The 19,726-nt window shown below is 38.4% G+C and overlaps 1 protein-coding gene across 3 annotated transcripts in view; it reads right to left on the reverse strand.

The window, feature by feature from the left end:
- LAMA2 (laminin subunit alpha 2) overlaps positions 1-19,726 on the reverse strand; it is a 708,999-nt gene that overhangs the window by 262,136 nt on the left and 427,137 nt on the right. The gene's annotated exons all lie outside the window — the stretch shown is intronic.

The raw sequence follows: 19,726 nt of genomic DNA on the forward strand, positions 1-19,726 counted from the left end.
CAACTGCCGGCAAAGTAGCTCAGAAGCTCATATCCACCACCAGCAAGCGGGGGCTGGACAAGGAGGGGTGGGCTGCGTAATTGATGCTTAGGGTAAGGACTGGGTCTGAATGCCCTGAGGACAATCTGAGAGAGCTAATGTGAGACAGCAACCCAAACTGTGAGATCACCAGAGAGAGGAAAAAAAGAGATCTTTCCCGCAAAAGGCTCTAAGGTGCAGCCTGGCCTGCTCACAGAACAAAGGAGTGCGTGAATACCAAAGGAGAGCTAGCCAGCACTGTACAGGCCTCTCCCAGAGGCAGAGAGGTAGGTGTGTGACAGCCAGAGCCAGAAGGCAAGGGGCAATCTTGGCACCAGAGACCAGCATCCTCCACCAAACTGTGAGCAGGCTCCCAGTTGCTAACCACGTCTTCCTGGGATCCTGGACAGTTGCCATTTCCCAGGAAGGTCACAGCCTGAGATCAACTCCCCAGAGGAGACACACAGCACACCTGAGATGGTGCCTTCATGGCACACCTGGGAATCCGAGCAGCTGGGGCCAGGGAGGTGATTAAGATGCACAGCCCACTTGGGACAGTGCACTCACCAAGCACCTGGTCACCTGAGCTGCTCAAACCTGGGAAGGGCATAAAACACACACCCAGCTGAGTCTATGCCCTTGTGGAGGACCTGAGAACCTGAGCATCTTAGACCTGGGTAATGTATGAAACGCAGGGTTCACTTTGGACAGTGCCCCTGCAGAACATTCTGGAGCCTGAGCAGTGTAGACCCAGGAAGAACACACCACCTTGAGCTGGGGCAAACCCAGTGTGGTCTATATACTGCGAGCACTCCCTACACACACCAGCGATATTTATTTGCAGGGTGCCTCCCTCACCACAACACAACTGAACAAGTGAGCCTAAATAAGTGACCACATTTGCCCCCTTGTGTCAGGGTGGAGATTAGACACTGAAGAGACGTGCAAACAGAGGAAGCCAAAATAAACAAAGAGGGAACCGCTCTGGAAGTGACAGGTGCAACAGATTAACACCCTGTAGTTAACATTGACTAAGCATTGGAGGGGACCTACAGACCTTGAGAACAAGTAACTATCTGAAACTGAATTGACCCCACACTGCCCACAACAGCTCCAGAGAAATTCCTAGATATATTTTTACTATTATCATTTTAAAAATTTTCTTATAATTTAAGTTCATTATCACTCCTTTAAGTTTTATTTTTATAACCTATTACCTTGCAAAAAAAGACCCTATTTTAAAGCAAATTTCATATATATATTTTTCATAATTTTTGTGATTGATTTTGCTTTATTTTTTTTTTTGATGTGTTCATTTACTTTAATAACACTACATTTACCATGTTATCACCATGGAATGTAAATTCAGCTTAGACAAGAATTTCACAAGTACAACAAAGCATTCTGTGATATACCAAAGTTTGTATAATGTCTGACCAAACCAGCTTGCTCATCAATGACTTCCATTATAGGGATTTTATTTAGTTGATGATACTTTTGGAGAAAATAAACATACTGCACACATTTAAAAAGTGTTTTTCATTTACCTTTGCGTTAGCACTTAAATACATGTTTCAAAATAATTTAAAATTATTCTAATATAACAGCAGCAAAATATAATTCTGCAATTACAAAAGAGCTAAAAGGGATCCACAAGTTACTCTCATGTTTATAAATATGATTCTAAAATAAATACTACTTCAAAGTGGCTCTGTTACCAGCTTTTTAGTTTTGGTTTAAAAACACACACAGACTTCCAGGGAGGTTTGTAATGTTGTAGTCCATGCACTGTTCTGAAAGGGTTCCTCAAGAGCCAACCAGCCCTTAAAACAGTACTCAGTCCACAAGGCCGTCAGAAAGTTAAATTAACTGGGGTAAATAGGATTCCTACATTACATCAAAAGCATATGATATTCTGCAGCAACTGGGAGCATTTTCAGGATTGGCATGTTGTCTTCTTTAGAACTAATTTCAACAGAAGAGTTTAAGGTGGACAGGTACCCAAAGCAATCTATAGATTCAATGCAATCCCTATCAAGCTACCAACAGCATTCTTCACAGAGCTAGAACAAATAATTTCACAATTTGTATGGAAATACAAAAAACCTCGAATAGCCAAAGCCATCTTGAGAAAGAAGAATGGAACTGGAGGAATCAACCTACCTGACTTCAGGCTCTACTACAAAGCCACAGTTATCAAGACAGTATGGTACGGGCACAAAGACAGAAATATAGATCAATGGAACAAAATAGAAAGCCCAGAGATAAATCCACGCACATATGGACACCTTATCTTTGACAAAGGAGGCAAGAATATACAATGGATTAAAGACAATCTCTTTAACAAGTGGTGCTGGGAAATCTGGTCAACCACTTGTAAAAGAATGAAACTAGAACACTTTCTAACACCATACACAAAAATAAACTCAAAATGGATTAAAGATCTCAACGTAAGACCAGAAACTATAAAACTCCTAGAGGAGAACATAGGCAAAACACTCTCTGACATACATCACAGCAGGATCCTCTATGACCCACCTCCCAGAATATTGGAAATAAAAGCAAAAATAAACAAATGGGACCTAATTAACCTTAAAAGCTTCTGCACATCAAAGGAAACTATTAGCAAGGTGAAAAGACAGCCTTCAGAATGGGAGAAGATAATAGCAAATGAAGCAACTGACAAACAACTAATCTCGAGAATATACAAGCAACTCCTACAGCTCAACTCCAGAAAAATAAATGACCCAATCAAAAAATGGGCCAAAGAACTAAATAGACATTTCTCCAAAGAAGACATCCAGATGGCTAACAAACACATGAAAAGATGCTCAACATCACTCATTATCAGAGAAATGCAAATCAAAACCACCATGAGGTACCATTTCACGCCAGTCAGAATGGCTGCGATCCAAAGTCTACAAGCAATAAATGCTGGAGAGGGTGTGCAGAAAAGGGAACCCTCTTACACTGTTGGTGGGAATGCAAACTAGTACAGCCACTATGGAGAACAGTGTGGAGATTCCTTAAAAAACTGGAAATAGAACTGCCTTATGATCCAGCAATCCCACTGCTGGGCATACACACTGAGGAAACCAGAATTGAAAGAGACACGTGTACCCCAATGTTCATCGCAGCACTGTTTATAATAGCCAGGACATGGAAGCAACCTAGATGTCCATCAGCAGATGAATGGATAAGAAAGCAGTGGTACATATACACAATGGAGTATTACTCGGCCATTAAAAAGAATACATTTGAATCAGTTCTAATGAGGTGGATGAAACTGGAGCCTATTCTACACAGTGAAGTAAGCCAGAAAGAAAAACACCAATACAGTATACTAACGCATATATATGGAATTTAAAAAGATGGTAACAATAACCCTGTGTACGAGACAGCAAAAGAGACACTGATGTATAGAACAGTCTTATGGACTCTGAGAGAGAGGGAGAGGGTGGGAAGATTTGGGAGAATGGCACTGAAACATGTAAAATATCATGTATGAAACGAGTTGCCAGTCCGGGTTCGATGCACAATACTGGATGCTTGGGGCTGGTGCACTGGGATGACCCAGAGGGATGGAATGGGGAGGGAGGAGGGAGGAGGGTTCAGGATGGGGAACACATGTATACCTGTGGTGGATTCATTTTGATATTTGGCAAAACTAATACAATTATGTAAAGTTTAAAAATAAAATTAAAAAAAAATAATAAAACACACACACACAAAAAAAATAAAATAAAAGGTGGACAGGTACCACTATCAAGTGTATTTAAAAGTGACATGTTTCTTTTGTGCTGGTCTGACTCCCCTGAATGACCTAGCTAGTGAACTAGTCACCAGTAACTTGGTCACCAGGCAAATCAAGCCTGCAAGAAAGGAAGCCAATTTTCAAATTACCATGTTCTTGTCTGACCCAAACAATTTATTTTCAGCATAAACATATAACCTCAATATGAGATGTTTTTAATATTGTTTTTTTATTTTTTTTGAGAGTCTAACTTCTACTCTAGATTTTTAGTCTTTGTTTTTGGTATTTGTTATCAATTTTGTACCTTTAAGAATCTAATCTTCAGTATCCATTTTCATTTAGGGGTGTGATTACTGGCTTGATTGCTCTCTCCCCTTTGACTTTTCCTTTTCTCTCCCAGGTCACCTCTATCTCCTCCCTCCTCCTTTTCTCTACTTAACTCTGTGAATCTCTCTGGGTGTTCTGGGCTGTGGGGAACACTTAGGAAACTGATTACTGGCTAGATTAGTCTCTCCTGTTTTGACTCACACTCTGCTCCTCCTGGTCACCTCTATCTCCCTCCTCCCTCTTCTCTTTCTATGTAACTCTGTGAATCTCTCTGGGTGTTCCAGACTGTGGAAAGCCCTTAGGAAATCGATTACTGGCTCGATCGCTCTCTCCCCTTTTAACTCCCCCTCTTCTCCTGGTCACTTCTGTCTCCCTCCTCACTCTTCTCTTCTCCATGTAATTCTGTGAACATCTCTGGGTGTCCCTCGCTGTGGAGAAATGTTTCACCATTAACCTAGATGTTTTATGATCTGTGCTGTATGGATGGAGAAGTCTTGAGGCTACTTTAAGAATAAGACCGAAAGCCAGAGGCAGGAGGCTTAACTCCAGAACTTGAGAACATCAGAGAACTCCTGGTTCCAGGTAACATTAATAGACATGAGCTCAACCAAAGGCCTCCATACCTACACTGAAACCAAGTTCTACCCAAGAACCAACAAAATCCAGAGCAAGACCACCATGCTAATTCTCCGGCAAAGCAGGAACACAGCCCTGAGCATTAAAAGACAGGCTTTCCAAAGCCATGCCAAACCCATGGACACCCCAAAACTCACTACTGGACACTTCATTGCACTTCTTAAAGAAGAGATCCAGCTCCACCCACCAGAATACAAACGCAAGCTCCCCTAACCAAGAAACCTTGACAACCACTAGTCCAACCCCACCCACAGGGAGCAAGCTCCACAATAAAGAGGAACCAAGAACTTTCAGAGCGCCAAAGAACTGATGCTTTTGAACTGCGGTGTTGGAAAAGACTCTTGAGAGTCCCTTGGACTGCAAGGAGATCCAACCAGTCCATTCTGAAGGAGATCAGCCCTGGGATTTCTTTGGAAGGAATGATGCTAAAGCTGAAACTCCAGTACTTTGGCCACCTCATGCAAAGAGTTGACTCATTGGAAAAGACTCTGATGCTGGGAGGGATTGGGGGCGGGAGGAGAAGGGGATGACAGAGGATGAGATGGCTGGATGGCATCACTGACTCGATGGACATGAGTCTGAGTGAACTCTGGGAGTTGGTGATGGACAGGGAGGCTCAGCGTGCTGTGATTCATGGGGTCGCAAAGAGTCAGACACGACTGAGCGACTGAACTGAACTGAACTGAAGAACTTTCAGCCTACAGAGAGGGCACTCCAAACACAGCAATCTAAACAAAAGGAAAAGGCAGAGAAATATTTAGCAGGTGAAGGAACATGATAAATGCCCAGTAAACCAAACAAAAGAGGAGGAGACAGGGAGTCTTCCTGAAAAAGAATTCAAAATAATGATAGTACAGATGATCCAAAATCTTGAAAACAAAATGGAGTTACAGATAAATAGACTAGAGACAGGGATTGAGAAGATGCAAGAAATGTTTAACAAGGACGTTGAAGAAATAAAGAAGGGTCAATCAATAATGAATAATGTAATAACTGAGATCAAAAGCACCCTGGAGGGAATAAACAGTAGAATAACTGAGGCAGAAGAGAGGATAAGTGAGGTGGAAGATAGAATGTTAGAAACAAATGAAGCAGAGGGGGAAAAAGAAAAAAGAATTAAAAGAAATGAAAACAACCTCAGAGACCGCTAGGACAATGTTAAATACCCCAACGTTCAAATAATAGGAGTCCCAGAAGAAGAAGACAAAAAGAAAGGGCAGGAGAAAATACTTGAGGAGATAATAATTGAATACTTCCCTAAAATGAGGAAGGAAATAGCCACCCAAGTCCAAGAAACCCAGAGAGTCCCAAACAGGGTAAAGCCAAGTTGAAACACCCCAAGACACATATTAATCAAACTAACAAATATCAAACACAAAGAGCAAATATGAAAAGCACCAGGGGAAAAGCAACAAATTATACACAAGGGGATCCCCATAAGGATAACAGTGATCTTTCAATAGAAACTCTTCAGGCCAGAAGGGAATGGCAGGACATACTTAAAGTGATAAAAGAGAAAAACCTACAACCCAGATTACTGTACTTAAGGATCTCATTCAGATATGAAGGAGAAATCAAAAGCTTTATAGACAAGCAAAAGTTGAGAGAATTCAGCACCACCAAACCAGCTCTTCAACACAGATCTTCTCTAGACAGGAAACACAGAAAAAGTTTATAAACTTGAAACTAAAACAACAAAGCATATGGCAATGTGATCATACTTACCAATAATTACCTTAAATATAAATGGGTTTAATGCCCCAACCAAAAGACAAAGACTGGCTGAATGGATACAAAAACAAGACCTCTATATATGCTGTCTACAGGAGACCCACCTCAAACCTAGGGACACATACAGAGTGAAAGTGAAGGGCTGGAAAAAGATATTTCATGCACATGGAGACCAAAAGAAAGCAGGGGTAGCAATACTCATATCAGATAAAATAGACTTTGAAATAAAGACCATGAAAAGAGACAAAGAAGGACATTACATAATGTTCAAAGGATTAATCCAAGAAGAAGATATAACAATTATAAATATATATGCACCAACATAGGAGCACCTCAATATGTAAGGCAAATGATAAAAAGTATGAAAGGGGAAATTAACAGTAACACAATAATAGTGGGAGACTTTAATACCCCACTCATACCTATGAATAGATCAATAAAACAGAAAATTAGCAAGGGTACACAAGCTTTAAATGAAAAAATGGACCAGTTAGACCTAATTGATAGCTATAGGACATTTCATCCCAAAACATCAATTTTACCTTTTTCTCAAGTACACATGGAACATTCTCCAGGATAGATCACATCCTTGACCATAAATCTAGCCTTGGTAAATTAAAAAAGGTTGAAATCATTTCAAGTATTTTTTTGATCACAATGCAATAAGATTAGATGTCAACTACAGGAAAAAAAAAAACTATTAAAAATACAAACACGGAGGCTAAGCAACATGCTTCTGAATAACCAACAAATCATGGAAGAAATCAAAAAGTAAATCAAAATATACATAGAAATAAATGAAAATGAAAACACGACAACCAAAAACCTATGGGATTCAGTAAAAGCAGTGCTAAGAGGAAGGTTCATAGCAATACAAGCTTACCTCAAGAAAACAAGAGAAAAATAAAATAAATGACCTAACTTTACACCTAAAGCAACTAGAAAAAGAAGAAATAAAGAAACCCAGGGTTAGTACAAGGAAAGAAATAATGAAAATTAGAGCAGAAATAAATGAAAAGGAAACAAAGGAGACTATAGCAAGAATCAAGAAAACTAAAAGCTGGTTCTTTGAGAAGATAAATAAAACAGACAAACCATTAGCCAGACTCATCACAATAAAGGGAGAAGAATCAAATCAACAAAATTAGAAATGAAAACGGAGAAATCACAAAAGAACACAGAAATACAAAGGATCATAAGAGACTACTATCAGCAACTATATGCCAATAAAATGGACAACTTGGAAGAAATGGACAAATTCTTAGAAAAGTATAGTCTTCCAAAATGGAACCAGGAAGAATTTAAAATTGTAAAAGACCCATCGCAAGCATGGAAATAGAAACTGTAAACAAAAGTCTTCCAACAAACAAAGCCCAGAACCAGATGGCTTCACAGGTGAATTCTACTAAAAATTTAGAGAAGAGCTAACACCAATCCTGGAGAAGGCAATGGCAACCCACTCCAGTACTCTTGCCTGGAAAATTCCATGGACAGAGGAGCCTGGTAGGCTGCAGTCCATGAGGTCGCTAGGAGTCGGACATGATTGAGTGACTTCACTTTCGCTTTTCACTTTCATGCATTGGAGAAGGAAATGCAACCCACTCCAGTATTCTTGCCTGGAGGATCCCAGGGATGGGGGAGCCTGGTGGGCTGCCATCTATGGGGTCACACAGAGTTGGACATCACTGAAGCAACTTAGCAGCAGCAGTAGCAACACCAATCCTACTCAAACTCTTCCAGAAAACTGCAGAGGAAGGTAAACTCCCAAACTCATACTATGAGACCATCATCACCTTAATACCAAAACCTGACAAAGATGCCACAAAAAATGGAAACTACAGGCCAATATCACTAATGAACATAGATGCAAAAATCCTCAACAAAATTCTAGCAAACAGAATCCAACAATATATTAAAAAGATCATACATCATGACCAAGTGGGCTTTATCCCAGGGATACAAAGATTCTTCAATATTTGCAAATTAATCAGTGTGATACACATTAACAAACTGAAAGATAAAACCCATATGATTATCTCAGTAGATGCCTTTGACAAAATTATGATAAAAACTTTCCATAAAGCAGGTATAGAAGGAACATACCTCAACATATTAAAAGCCATATATGATAAACCCACAGCAAACATTATTCTCAATGGCAAAAAATTGAAAGCATTTCCCCTAAAGTCAGGAACAAGACAAGGATGCCCACTCTCACTACTACTATTCACATAGTTTTGGAAGTTTTAGCCACAGCAATCAGAGAAAATAAAGAAATAAAAGAAATCCAAGTTGGAAAAGAAGTAAAACTCGCACTGTTTGCAGATGACATGATCCTCTACATAGAAAACCCTAAAGACAACACCAGAAAATTACTAGAGCTCATCAATGAATATAGTAAAGTTGCAGGATATAAAATTAATACACAGAAATCCCATGCATTTCTATACACTAAGAATGAGAAAACAGAAAGAGAAATGAAGGAAACAATCCCATTCACCATTGCAACGAAAAGATTAATATACCTAAGAATAAATCTACCTAAAGAAACAAAAGACCTATATATAGAAAACTATAAAACACTGATGAAAGAAATCAAAGATGACACAAATTGATGGAGAAATATACCATGTTCATAGATTGGAAGAATCAATATAGTGAAAATGAGTATACTACCGAAAGCAATTTATAGATTTAATGCAATCCCTATCAAGCTACCAATGGTATTTTTCAGAGAACTAGAACAGATAATTTCACAATTTGTATGGAAATACAAAAAAAAACCTCGAACAGCCAAGCAACCTTGAGAAAGAAAAATGGAACTAGAGGAATCAACCTGCTTGACCTCAGAGTATACTGCAAAGCTACAGTCATCAATACAGTATGGTACTGGCACAAAGACAGAAATACAGATCAATGGATCAAAATAGAAAGCCCAGAGATAAATCCATGCACCTATGGACACCTTATCTTTGATAAAGGAGGCAAAAATATACAATGGAGAAAAGACAATCTCTTTAACAAGTGATGCTGGGAAAATGGTCAACCACCTGTAAAAGAATGAAACTAGAACACTAACAACCATACACAAAAAATAAACTCAAAATGGATTAAAAGTCTAAATATAAGACCAGAAACTATAAAACACCTAGAGAAAACATTGGCAGTATACTCTCTGACATGAATCACAGCATGATCCTCTATGACCCACCTCCCAGAGTAATGGAAATAGAAGCTAAAATAAACAAATGGGCTTAATTAAAAGAATTAATCTCAAAAATATACAAGCAGCTCCTGCAGCTCAATACCAGAAAAATAAATGACTGAATCAAAAAAATGGGCCAGAAAACTAAATAGACATTTCTCCAAAGAAGACATACAGATGGCTAACAAACACATGAAAAGATGTTCAGCATCACTCATTATCAGAGAAAGGCAAATCAAAACCACAATGAGGTACCATCTCACATGGGTCAGAATGGCTGCTATCAAAAAGTCTAGAAACAATAAATGCTGGAGAGTGTGTGGAGAAAAGGGAACCCTTTTACACTGTTGGTGGGAATGCAAACTGGTATAGCCAGTATGGTGAACAGTGTAGAGATTCCTTAAAAAACTGGAAACAGAACTGCCATACAACCCAGCAATCACACTGCTGGGCATACACACTGAGGGAACCAGAAATGAAAGAGACATGTGTATCCCAATGTTCATTGCAGCACTGTTTACAATAGCTAGGACATGGAAGCAACCTAGCTGTCCATTTACAGATGAATGGGTAAGAAAATTGTGGTACATACACACAATGAAATATTACTCAGCTATTAAAAAGAATGCATTTGAATCAGTTCTAATGAGGTGGATGAAACTGGAGCCTATTATACACAGTGAAGTAAGTCAGAAAGAAAAACACCAATACAGTATATTAAGGCATATATATATATGGAATTCCAGTTGAGCTATTTCAAATCCTGAAAGATGATGCTGTGAAAGTGCTGCACTAAATATGCCAGCAAATTTGGAAAACTCAGCAGTGGCCACAGGACTGGAAAAGGTCAGTTTTCATTCCAATCCCAAAGAAAGGCAATGCCAAAGAATGCTCAAACTACCGCACAATTGCACTCATCTCACATGCTAGTAAAGTAATGCTCAAAATTCTCCAAGCCAGGCTTCAGCAAGACGTGAACCGTGAACTTCCAGATGTTCAAGCTGGTTTTAGAAAAGGCAGAGGAACCAGAGACCAAATTGCCAACATCCAGTGGATCATCGAAAAAGCAAGAGAGTTCCAGAAAAACATCTATTTCTGCTTTGTTGAGTATGCCAAAGCCTTTGACTGTGTGGATCACAATAAACTGTGGAAAATTCTTCAAGAGATGGGAATAGCAGACCACCTGACCTGCCTCTTGAGAAACTTGTATGCAGGTCAGGAAGCAACAGTTAGAACTGGACATGGAACAACAGACTGGTTAGAATGACAGAAGTAATGTAAAATGCACTCACTGACAAAAAACAATGCTTTTTCAGAAAAAATTAAACAATAACAATATATCAGACTTGACTAGCTCTTTACATTTTTAGCGAGCTTTTATGAATAATTCTATCAAATTTTCACAAAATCCTATGAGTTGGTTGGGTGGGCATAATTTTTCTTGTCCCAAGTCATATGCTAATTTCCAGGAGAATTTAGCATGGAATCCAAAACTTTTTTTCTAACTTGATGTTCTCTTTTCCCTATCTGTTGCTGTTTAGTGACAAGGCCGTGTCCATTCGACTCTTTGTGACCTCATGGACAGCAGCATGCCAGGCTTCCCTGTCCTTCACACCTTCTTAATTCAGAATTAAGTAAATTTAAACTTTGACTGAAGTGACTTAGCACACAAACTTCTAGTGGTGTAACTACTTGACAAATGAGTCTAAATAAAAGCTCCTCATAAAATATGTTTGTATTTGTGCTTCGATACCCTTTAAACAATGTAAACAGGGTTCATTCCCTTGTTGCTGCAACTGTAGTTATAACTATGGAGAAGATGGTATTCAGCCACAAACATAAAATTAGAATAAGAAATAAACATGTACATCAAGAAATGTCTATAGAATTTGGATTGGCAAAAGCAGCAACTTGACACTGATTTTGGCAAATACGTGAAGCTAACTGTTCTATGAAAGAAAGAGGGAACTGGAAGATCTTTGCTAACTTCAAGAAATTCCAAGATTATGTCATCTAACTGTAATTGGCCAGCTTCACACCAGCAGAGGCACTGTTCTGCTTCCTAGCTTAGTCACTCCACAGAAGACACAAGCAATCAAGAATAGCAGGCATTTTTCACAAACAGGGAGCAAGAGAAGCTATTGCCAAAATAAATAGTAAGGATCTACACAAAGAAACAGTCTTTTTAAATGACTGAATGTAGATTTTTATATTTATGTTGATCCATTTATAAGTTAAGTGTATATATGTACATATAAATTAATATGTATGTGAACATATGTGTGTATTTACATATGTCAAGGTACAATCACAGATACAATCCACTTTGTTCCAGAAAGTATTTAATTCTAACTATCAAAATATGTACACTAAGATAAAATGATGCAATAAAAGAGAAAAAATTAACATAAAAATTAAGGGTATATTTAGAGTACAGAATTCATGTTATAAAAATGCATTTATATGGATGGGTACATGTATATCTCACATGCTAGTAAAGTAATGCTCAAAATTCTCCAAGCCAGGCTTCAGCAATATGTGAACCGGGAACTTCCTGATGTTCAAGCTGGTTTTAGAAAAGGCAGAGGAACCAGAGATCAAATTGCCAACATCCAGTGGACCATGGAAAAAGCAAGAGAGTTCCAGAAAAACATCTATTTCTGCTTTATTGACTATTCCAAAGCCTTTGACTGTGTGGATCATAATAAACTGTGGAAAATTCTGAAAGAGATGGGAATACCAGACCACCTGATCTGCCTCTTGAGAAACTTGTATGCAGGTCAGGAAGCAACAGTTGGAACTGGACATGGAACAACAGACTGGTTCCAAATAGGAAAAGGAGTTCGTCAAGGCTGTATACTGTCATCCTGTTAATTTAACTTATATGCAGAGTACATCATGAGAAACGCTGGACTGGAAGAAACACAAGCTGGAATCAAGATTGCTGGGAGAAATATCAATCACCTCAGATATACAGATGACATCACCCTTATGGCAGAAAGTGAAGAGGAACTAAAAAGCCTCTTGATGAAAGTGAAAGTGGAGAGTGAAAAAGTTGGCTTAAAGCTCAACATTGAGAAAACGAAGATCATGGCATCTGGTCCCATCACTTCATGGGAAATAGATAGGGAAACAGTGGAAACAGTGTCAGACTTTATTTTTCTGGGCTCCAAAATCACTGCAGATGGTGACTGCAGCCATGAAAGTAAAAGACACTTACTCCTTGGAAGGAAAGTTATGACCAACCTAGATAGCATATTCAAAAGCAGAGACATTACTTTGCCAACAAAGGTTCATCTAGTCAAGGCTATGGTTTTTCCTGTGGTCATGTATGGATGTGAGAGTTGGACTGTGAAGAAGGCTGAGCGCCGAAGAATCGATGGTTTTGAACTGTGGTGTTGGAGAAGACTCTTGAGAGTCCCTTGGACTGCAAGGAGATCCAACCAGTCCATTCTGAAGGAGATCAGCCCTGGGATTTCTTTGGAAGGAATGATGCTAAAGCTGAAACTCCAGTACTTTGGCCACCTCATGCGAAGAGTTGACTCATTGGAAAAGACTCCGATGCTGGGAGGGACTGGGGGCAGGAGGAGAAGGGGACGACAGAGGATGAGATGACTGGATGGCATCACTGACTTGATGGATGTGAATCTGAGTGAACTCTGGGACTTGGTGATGGACAAGGAGGCCTGGCGTGCTGCAATTCATGGGGTCGCAAAGAGTCGGACACAACTGAGCGACTGATCTGATCTGATATGTATATATTGTACAATATTTTCATTTCATAGTGGCAGATCAACATGTGGCTTTGAACTTTCTTACAGCCAATGCAAGAGGGAACCCAGAAACCTCCTGGTTCCTGTGATGTGATAGGAAATAATGAATTCTTTCATTACTAGCACAAAGTTTTCAACATTGAGGGTTAGACAATCAGGACCTGTTCTATGTTTGCATGTACAATAGTGGAGCAGTACTCCTTCTAACTAATTGTTATCTGGAACTCTTGCTCAGGGGAAGAAATATAAAATGGGATAAGATGCTGCAATGTGTCAGTGAATGAGGAAACTAGGGTAAGATGGTGAGATTGTCCATGCATAACTGCTGAAGGAGTGGAAGAAGGAGAAGAAGAGGAGAGGAATGAAGGGAAAACTCATCTTACTTACTATGGTTTGGGCCACATGAATTTTTGAAATGTGTCCATAGGCTTTTCCTTATTTCAGTTTAATTACCTCTGTTCTACTTATTCTCATGAGACTCATTAAGCAAACATATTTCTTTAATTGTCTTCAAATAGTGTGAAATCTGATGGAATATCCATAATTGGATTTTGTAATTAGAATTGCATATTTTCTGTGTCTCTCTAAACATGAGCTTCCCATTCAGCAAAAGTGGAACATGATCTGAGTAGTCTGCATGCTGATAAAGTATGAAAGCAAATAGTTAGCATAGTGCCACAAAGTTATAGTTATAATTTAAGAACAGTTTAAAAATTTTGCCAACATATGTTGGTTTGTTTAATGCTGAAGGCATTTAGTTACTCATTTCAGTGGGAAGTATTAGCTGCTCAGACGTGTCCAGCTCTTTGCAACACCATGGACTTCACCAGGCTTCTCTGTCCATGGAATTCTCCAGACAAGAATACTGGAGTGGGTTGCCATTTCCTTCTCCAGGGGATCTTTCTGAGTGAGGGATAGAATCCAGGTTTCCTGCATTGTAGGCAGATTCTTTACTGTCTGAGCCAAAAAGGAAGCCCTAGTTACTTATTAGGTATTAATAATTAAACCTGCAGCTTTTCATCCTGCTTCAGTCTCTTAAGTTTGAGTTAGCATAGCTATCACCAAACAGCAGTCATTTTTTACAATGGACATTCACAGTTTTTCTGAGAATAAGTTCTATTAAATTTTTTTCCTCTCTTCAATGTCTCTATAATTGTTTCTATTTCTATAGCCCCACTGGAAGAAGCACAGAGAGGTGAATCAGAATATATGGATTCTAATATTTGTTCTGCCATAAGCAAGCTATGATCATGATCAAGGCATTTAATTTCTCTGGAGTTTACTGTTTTCCTTCTGATAGATGGGACCAGTAAGATACCTGATAATCTCGTATGTGGACACAAAACAATATGTGGCAAATTGTCTAAAATGCCTAACATTCTAAAATTTCTGAATAATGTTGCTGAATTGAACATTTCCTTAACTTTCCTTTCATCTTGGAATAAGTACTAACTTTAAAAACTATTGGGGAAAACCACTAGACCATTGAGGTATGACCATGAGGTATGGTAATATTCTCATTATACAGTGGAAGTGACAAACAGATTTAAGGGACTAGATCTGATAGACAGAGTGCCTGATGAACTATGGACGGAGGTTCATGACATTGTACAGGAGACAGGGATCAAGACCATCCCCAAGAAAAGGAATGTAAAAAAGCAAAATGGTTGTCTGAGGAGGCCTTAAAAATAGCCGTGAAAATCAGAGAAGCGAAAAGCAAAGGAGAAAAGGAAAGATATAAGGATCTGAATGCAGAGTTCCAAAGAATAGCAAGGAGAGATATGAAAGCCTTCCTCAGCAGTCAACGCAAAGAAATAGAGGAAAACAATAGAATGGGAAAGACTAGAGATCTCTTCAAGAAAATTAGAGATACCAAGGGAACATTTCATGCAAAGATGGGCTCAATAAAGGACAGAAATGGTATGGACCTAACAGAATCAGAAGATATTAAGAAGAGGTGGCAAGATACACAGAAGAACTGTACAAAAAAGATCTTCACAACCCAGATAATCACAATGGTGCAATCACTCACCTAGAGCCAGATATCCTGGAATGTGAAATTAAGTGGGCCTTATGAAGCATCCCTATGAACAAAGCTGGTGGAGGTGATGGAATTCCAGTGGAGCTATTTCAAATCCTGAAAGATGATGCTGTGAAAGTGCTGCACTAAATATGCCAGCAAATGTGGAAAACTCAGCAGTGGCCATAGGACTGGAAAAAGTCAGTTTTCATTCCAATCCCTAAGAAAGGCAATGCGAAAGAATGCTCAAACTATTGCACAATCGCACCCATCTCACACCCTAGTAAAGTAATGCTTAAAATTCTCCAAGTGAACTTCCAGACGTTCAAGCTGGTGTTAGAAAAGGCAGAGGAACCAGAGACCAAATTGCCAACATCTGCTGGATCATGGAAAAAGCAAGAGAGTTCCAGAAAAACATCTATTTCTGCTTTATTGACTATGCCAAAGCCTTTGACTGTGTGGATCACAGTAAACTGTGGAAAATTCTGAAAGAGATGGGAATACCAGACCACCTGACCTGCCTCTTGAGAAACCTATATGCAGGTCAGGAAACAACAGTTAGAACTGGATATGAAACAACAGACAGGTTCCAAATAGGAAAAGGAGTACGTCAAGGCTGTATCTTGTCACCCTGCTTATTTAACTTATATGCAGAGTACATCATGAGAAATGCTGGGCTGGAAGAAGCACAAGCTGGAATCAAGATTGCCAGGAGAAATATCAATAACCTCAGATATGCAGATGACACCACCCTTATGGCAGAAAGTGAAGAGGAACTAAAGAGTCTCTTGAAGAAAGTGAAAGTGGAGAGTGAAAAAGTTGGCTTAAAGTGCAACATTCAGAATACTAATATCATGGTATCTGGTCCCATCACTTCATGGGAAATAGATGGGGAAACAGTGGAAACAGTGCAAGACTTTATTTTTTTGGGCTCCAAAATCACTGCAGATGGTGACTGCAGCCATGAAATTAAAAGAGGCTTACTCCTTGGAAGGAAAGTTATGACCAGCCTAGACAACATATTCAAAAGCAGAGACATTACTTTGCCAACAAAGGTCCATCTAGTCAAGGCTATGGTTTTTCCAGTAGTCATGTATGGATGTGAGAGTTGGACTATAAAGAAAGCTGAGCACTGAAGAATTGATGCTTTTGAACTGTGGTGTTGGAGAAGACTCTTGAGATTCCCCTGGATGCAAGGAGACCCAACCAGTCCATCCTAAAGGAGATCAGTCCTGGGTGTTCATTGGAAGGACTGATGTTGAAGCTGAAACTCCAATACTTTGGCCACCTGAAGCGAAGAGCTGACTCATTCGAAAAGACTGTGATGCTAGGAAAGACTGAGGGCAGGAGGAGAAGGGGACGACAGAGGATGAGATGGTTGGATGGCGTCGCCAACTCACTGGACATGGGTTTGGGTGAACTCCAGGAGTTACTGATGGACAGGGAGGCCTGGTGTGCTGTGGTTCATGGGGTCTCAAAGAGTCAGACATGACTAAGCGACTGAAGTGAACTGAACTTAACAACCATAAGTGAATGTGGCCTCTAGGTTGAGCCCAAAAGTCCACTATAAAAGTGGTCAATTCTTTCAAAAATTTAAAGTTTAGTACTTCTGATGCACACAAAAAGTAGTATTCACAATGAGCCTACTCTCTGTTCAGCTTTGTGCCAAGAATATCTCTAATTTTATTATATAACACACATATCCTAAGAGTTCAAGGACTGTGATGTGTCTGTTTCTTATCGTATTTAATCTATAAGTTATGTGATGCCAGAATTAAAAGAATATAAACATTTGAAATGTTTACAATTTTATTTGCTTCTCTAGAGATAAATTTCCCTACCTAGTTACAATCTATAGCTGGAATATATACATCACCAAGATGAGATGGCTAAGCAAACAGTGGATACTGTAAATAGTTGATAAAGTGATATATATGTATAATTTAAATATTATATGCTTGTCTGTAGTCATACATCATAATAATTATACCAATCTATCTCTATCTCCCTACACATTTGATTTATTTTGCAACATTATCTAAGAAATTTGGAGCCAAAATGCTTTTGATCTCTAAGATTTATGACCAGGGATTAAATAGATAAATCACAAGGCAAAACCATCACTAAGCCTTACACTTCTAGATGAAGGTTGCAGCAACCTTTAGTTGATTTTTTTTTTTTTCCTAAATAGCCTGCGAACATTCAAATCACATCTCCTGGATAATATGTGACTAGTCAATTTATTCCGCAGAGTTTCTAACTCAGATTATAAGAATAATGACTTTTCAAAAACATTTTTAAAAGGAGAGTTTCTCTAAGTCATTAAATATCCCATTATTTAGTGAATACAAATTCAGGTTATTAGATTAAAATTATATTTTGTCTCATCACAGTTGTGCAGCTGAATTATGTTAACTTTCAAAATTGTGGTCAACTTAAAAAACCTAATACCTCTAAACATAAATTTTTAAACAAAGTGAATTGTCACTGTTCCTTCTTTTTACTTAAACAAAAATGCCACCTATCTATTGTAGTTGATTTTCAATATTTATTTTAGTTTCAGGTGTACAGAAAAGTGATTCAGGTTTTTTGCAGATTATATTCCACTCTAGGTTATTATAAGTATTGAGTATAATTCCCTCTAAAAATGCTACATTTAAAGCTGGCATTTAAAATAGGTTTTTGCACTCTACTGCCAATTCTACTTGTAAGGATAAAATTATAACCTAATAATTTAACAATTGTTTAATGTAAATGAAAACACCTTAAATGAAAGGATCTTTAAATATTTCATTACTGTTATTATTGAGCTTTCCTTAAAGAGTCAAGATCTGCACAATATATCAAACTGGAATACCATACTTAGGAACATTTTATCACTGGATACTAGAACCTCAATTCTTTTTATCACTGACAGATGATGGATGGTGTTTAATGCTTGCTGACTTTTTTCTTTCAGGAGCACAATTAGAATTCATTTTAAAGTAGAAGCACAGTGAACAGAGGATGGGTCATGAATGCCTATAATTATCCAAGCAAAGTTCTGTCCCTAATGGCTCATCCATATTTATAATAATACCAGTACAATTTGAGGATAAATTCATAAGGTCTATATATTCACTCGATTATATAATTCTGCAAATGTTTTAGGCTAGGATTCATATGGTACTATGAATGGCCAGCTCTGCTGGACTGACAGTTACGCTAATGCCATTGATATTTTGGTTGCGAAGGAGTGCAATGCAGATGAGTAAACAGATGCCATCCCTTTGTTTTTCTTAAAGTTTTGTGTAAATTGGATGGTTCTGGAGAATTCTACTGAAGTGAGTGAGTCGGTTCTCCATCGCTTGATCTAACCCTTCACAAGTACACCAGAGAGCAAGATTTGTGTCAGGGATGTCCAACATACTCATTATTTTCCAGATTTCCTTTTAGCCTTCTTCCTCTTCTCTGACATCCCTGGTTGCCAAAAGATCTTCAGTTTGATAACTATCCAGGCACATGCCCTAAATTCTGAAAATATTCTGATCACTAATATATATTACCCTATTCCCCATTTAAGTCTCTTAATGTTAACGCTTAAAATGCAGTGTTTTTTAAAGAAGCCCTTAATGTAAGACTGTAGGGGAATGGAAAGCACATGGACTTTAAACTTAAAATTTCAACTCTGATACTTTAATTTATGACTGAGTAAATTACTTAATAAATGATCAGTCTCAGTATTAGGCTCACTATGTTCAATCATGGTTTTAGGTGCTTGGTGCATTTCAATTTATGTAATTCTCATAACAACCTTCTGAGAAGGTCCTAATTATGACAAGAGAATTGAGACACAGAGAATGTAAGTTACTTTCCCAGAGTCATACGGCTAGAAAGAATGAAATTCAGCATTAAATCAAGGAATTCCAGTTCCAGAAATTGGCACTATAATGTTCTTTTCCCACTTGAAAACTCCTTTCTGAATATTTAATGAAAGCAGACTACTACATTCTAGGTATAGGGTCAGGTATTATATTTGGCATTATTTAACCTTCAGAAACAGTTTAATAAGTGGGTGTAAAATAATGCCAAGTATAATGCCTGACCCTATGCCTAGAATGTAGTAGTCTGCTTTCATTAGATCTTAGTTCTTCTTTTCCTCTCCAATGACTAAGATGGAAATTCTGATGGAGAGATGTTGTCAGGGAAGAGGAAAAAGATTTCATGTGGGCTGAAGTGCAGGAAGCGTAATTCCTAAGATAACTTTTAAATTCAATGACAGA

This window comes from Bubalus bubalis, chromosome 10 (genome assembly GCF_019923935.1).
Source record: "Bubalus bubalis isolate 160015118507 breed Murrah chromosome 10, NDDB_SH_1, whole genome shotgun sequence".
Classification (NCBI taxonomy): Eukaryota; Metazoa; Chordata; class Mammalia; order Artiodactyla; family Bovidae; genus Bubalus; species Bubalus bubalis.